The following is a 5,000-nucleotide window of genomic DNA, read 5'->3' on the forward strand; positions in this document are numbered from 1 at the left end:
TTTTATTTCCTTGCATAAAAAACAACTGTTTTTATCTTTCGATAAACTTCCAATCCTTTACCCATATATACTCTTATTACATCCTATAAGGACACAAATGAATTGGTGTATAACCTATTTGAGCATATAAAAAAAAGTTATCATGATTAAAATTATTTCATGCGAGAAGAACACGTCATAAAGGTTCTAAAAACTAGGGGAAAGCAAGGAGCTGAAAAATCAATGGGGATATATATATATATATATATATACATATATATATATATATATATATTTACATACACACATATATATATATATATATATATTGTGTGTATGTGCATATACTGCATATGAGTGAACGGGCGTATAGTGTGCTTTTCTGACTACTTAATATGATGAACTTCTCTGAGAGAGAGAGAGAGAGAGAGAGAGAGAATGTATCTATCAACTTTTAAATTTACCTCAACTTTTAAGATGTGACGGTTATTTCTGCAAAGGAGAGCAAAGTGTAATAATGGTTTTCAACAAAAAACAAACCCTACCTCGACGTTAAACGTCCGATGCATACTTGTACGCAGACTGAAGCAGAATTCAGTAATTCTTCCATGACTCTTCTAAACGAAGATGCTTCATGTGAATAATTATGAGTAAATCCCATAGACTTTCTACAAGCAACGCCATACACTCCTTCCGAACTGATTTCAAACTTCATGACCAAAATTACCTTTTATTTCATCTTTTTAAACGTCATTGACCGTAAAACAATTATCTTTAGGTGAAAATTACATTACATACTATGTTAAATGCAATAAAATTTGTCAATGGCAAAGAACTTCTGAAGGCTAGTCTACTTTATATTGAAAATAACCACTAAATAATATGCTGTATATGTACCTAATTGTATATACAGTATAAAAATATACATACATACATATACAGTATATATATAAATACATATATATATATATACATATACATTATATATATACACATACACATATACATATACATTATATATATACACATATACATATACATTATATATATACATACACATATACATATACATTATATATATACATACACATATACATATACATTATATATATACATACACATATACATATACATACATATACAAATACATTTATATATATATATATATATATTCATATATACATATACATATATATACATATACATATATATATATATATATATATATTATATGCATATACATATATAAACAAATACATTTTATATATATATTTATATATATACACATATATATATATACATATACATACACATACATATATATATATATATATATAGATATATATATATATATATTTATATATATATAAATATATACATATACACATATACATATATATACACATATACATATATATATATATATATATATATTTATATATGTATACACATATATATACATATACATATATACACACACATATATATATACATATACATTTTTATGTGCGTTCATATATGGTATATTGTACATACATATGTGACAACAATTATAGTGCTCCTTATACACATTTATACTTAAAAGAGCAAAATATATGAGACTATTTCCATTTGATTCTTTCATTTGCTTGGACATGTAAATATACACCGAATCCATAAATAGCCCTGCGAGTTACATTGTAAAAGAAATACATAGATTAAAATGAAAAATGACGATGAAATTTATACTCATTTATAGATGCATGTATAAATTCAATGCATAAATTTACATATAAAATCTCTGCACTATATGTTATGAATGTGAAGCGCATACTTGAAGCTTATTATATATATATATATATATATAGAGAGAGAGAGAGAGAGAGAGAGAGAGAGAGAGAGAGGCGGCCAATACTCTAGTGTATGTCTGTCCATCACGACTAATGCGTGCATTTTGGGGCAGAGATAACGTGACACACGGATGCTTTCTTTCGAAACTGCACGATGAAAAACACACACACACACGTACACAAAATCAAGTGGCAGAGATGACCACTTCTTAGCTTTGACCGTCGACAGTGAGAATGGACGACTGTTTTCACAAAACACATTTTGCGTTGAGTTGATGAGAAGGGGATGTGTGGGAGAGGACGCAAGGAAAGAGAGGAAGAGAGAGAGAAGCGAGAAAGAGGGAGGGATGCAAAAAGAGAGAGAGAGAGAGAGAGAGAGAGAGAGAGAGAGAGAGAAAGGGGAGATGCAAATATATCTTATCACAGTTGTTCGATTACAGCATCAGGAACACATCGGACGAACTAAAATATTCAGATATACTTTTTAGGATGATTTTCGCTTATTCACTATTACGCACTAGTCTATGGTGTGTATGTGTACTGTATGTGCATAAAAACACACACACACAAACATATATATACAGTATATATATATATATATATATATGTGTGTGTGGGTGTTATGATTTAAGACGATATTTTTCTGATTGGTGATAGCAAAGAGAACATGCGAAAACTGGTGAAATTTTAAGCGTTGGAATGTGAGCAAGAGTAATATAATGTGGGTAAATATTAAACAGGATGATGGAACTATGAATATTAATATGGATAAATTAAAACAGACCTGTTAAGTCATTTAGGATAAAATACATACAAAAATTATATTCCTAGACAATCTGAACCTATTCCTCCGTTAAAACCTAACCAGACATTACGATACTCAAAAAGCAATAATAATGAAAAGAAAATTTAGCGGGGTAAAATCTTTCTAAGTGCAAGGTTATGTTATGTGTATGGGTACCTATTTGTCTTAGAAGGTGGCATCATCATTACTATTATTATTTCATTATTATTACTATTACTATCATTATCATCATCAAATCACTATATATGTGAAAAGGAAATAAAAAAACTATCATTAAATCATCAATATTTTTCGCACGGCCTAATAATTATAAAACGTCAGAACTGGAACACTGATTCCTATCTGAGAGAGACGTTTATCCATTAACAATGCAACTAAATTCCTGTCTAATCATTAATAATAGATACTTCACTTCTTTATTCTATCTTTACCGTTGAGATTGGTAACTTTTATAACTTAATGGATTTATAATATTCTGGCATTAAGTACTAATAATGTCAAGGATTTTTTCTTTTTATTTTCTTTCTAAGTAACCTACAAAATAACAATTATAAAACGACCCTCTATCTCTTCATAGCCTATACATTGTTTGTTCCATTTTCTATACAAAGGTCCTAGCAAATGGACCTCAATACTAGCTTTCCAGTATTTTTCTTTCAAACTTTAGAAAATATCCTTGTCACTCATCATAGTTACTGCAATTCCTAAATGGTTTATATCATCTCTACCCTTTTTTCCACAAGGTCCACCTAGTTCCCCTTTCTTGGGGTTAAGCGCTATTGGTTCCATTTCCATTTTACTTTTTCAATTGAATTATTCCTTATACTAGATAGAAATATTTCGGCATTTGCCATTGCTCCCTTTTCTTTTATTTTCAGAGCAATAAATTTTCTTTTTTTCCTATTCTTACCCCTCTCCTCTTTTATTTTTCATTTATGGAAAAAGAATATTGAAGAAATCCTTCCTTCTGTATTCACAACATATTCTGCGCCATCATATTTCCTGAGGAAATTATACATTAGGAAACTCTTCCGATTCCCCATTTCATTTCTACATCGAAATGTTCTGCATAAAACCTTTCTGTAATCACCACATACTTTTTTAATATTAATTTTTCATAAGTTTGAGTTTACGATTAGTCTCATGGTTGATCATCATTCCTTATCTAAAGCACTGGCTTTGAAAACATTTTATTTTCACTATGCAAATTTTTGGTCATTTCAATATTGGGGGATTTATAAAATAATCCTCAATCTGATACAGCACTTTAGTTTAGAGAGGCCTAACGAGTTTTTTTTTTTTTTTTTTTTTTTTATTCATAATATAATGACTTTATAACTCAAAACTTCCTATTTCTTTCTAAAATTTGATTCTACTGAAAATTATACTAGTGGCGTCCACACCAGGTCTAATTTTGCTCAACTAATCTTTTTGTTTCCCTTAAAATTTGTAGCTGTTGGGGCACTTGAGTGCCACATTTAGGTAAAACAAGCCGGGGCCGGAGAAAAAAAAAAAAACACAAAAAACTCTCTTGCCACTAGGCTGAGATTGCCTCCCAGAGCACAAGATCTGATTGCCATCTTTCTATGGAACACCTAAACCCGTTTGCCATTACTTAAATCTTTAACACTAATTCGTGTATATTATTTATTACATTTTTTATAGAAGTGCTGTTACAGTAATCACTATCCTACAATACAATTAGTTCTTTTAGGTTTCTGTGCACGTGATACTAAAAGAAGGTTATTCATAATTTTCATTCAAGCTATATTGGACCCTGGACAATTTTTTTTTACATCGATTATTGAAGAGAAAATATTCTAAAGCAATCATCCAATTTGATATAATTATTTCATGCCTGATGTGTATACATTTAATTTTCGGATTCATACATAAAACTACATACAGGTCCCACAATAAGTTTATATTTTTTTTTCCTATGGAGCTACATGAACAAAACTTCAGAAATGACCATAATTATCATTACTATTATCATACCATAATGAGTATCCACTCTGAGGGAGCTATGAACAGAAAGAGGGTAAAAAGGGGGAAGTGGGCATGCATGCATGCATCCCTATATACATACACAGTCACATAAATATTTACATAATATAACTACACTATATATGTATACATGATATATATATATATACATATATATATATATATATATATTATCTCTCTCTCTCTCTAATATACAATAGTATATACATATATATATATATACAGTATATATATATAATATATATATATATATATATATGAGAGAGAGAGAGAGAGAGAGAGAGAGAGAGAAATATACATATATATGTGTAAATATATAGAAATATATATATATATATATATATACATATATATATATGTATGTATATATATGGATATAT

The 5,000-nt window shown here is 28.8% G+C and overlaps 1 long non-coding RNA gene across 2 annotated transcripts in view; it reads right to left on the bottom strand.

Moving 5' to 3' along the window:
- Positions 1-5,000, bottom strand: part of LOC137623688 (uncharacterized) — a 272,087-nt gene that overhangs the window by 158,185 nt on the left and 108,902 nt on the right. Inside the window, exon 1 of one of the 2 annotated variants that reach the window (XR_011040615.1) lies at positions 1,988-2,060. The exons of the other annotated variant lie outside the window; for it this stretch is intronic. This is a non-coding gene — a long non-coding RNA (uncharacterized lncRNA). Of the gene's footprint in view, positions 1-1,987; positions 2,061-5,000 lie in introns of those variants that run through there. 2 annotated transcript variants of the gene reach the window in all.

The sequence above is a fragment of the Palaemon carinicauda genome, chromosome 30 (assembly GCF_036898095.1).
Source record: "Palaemon carinicauda isolate YSFRI2023 chromosome 30, ASM3689809v2, whole genome shotgun sequence".
Taxonomy (NCBI): Eukaryota; Metazoa; Arthropoda; class Malacostraca; order Decapoda; family Palaemonidae; genus Palaemon; species Palaemon carinicauda.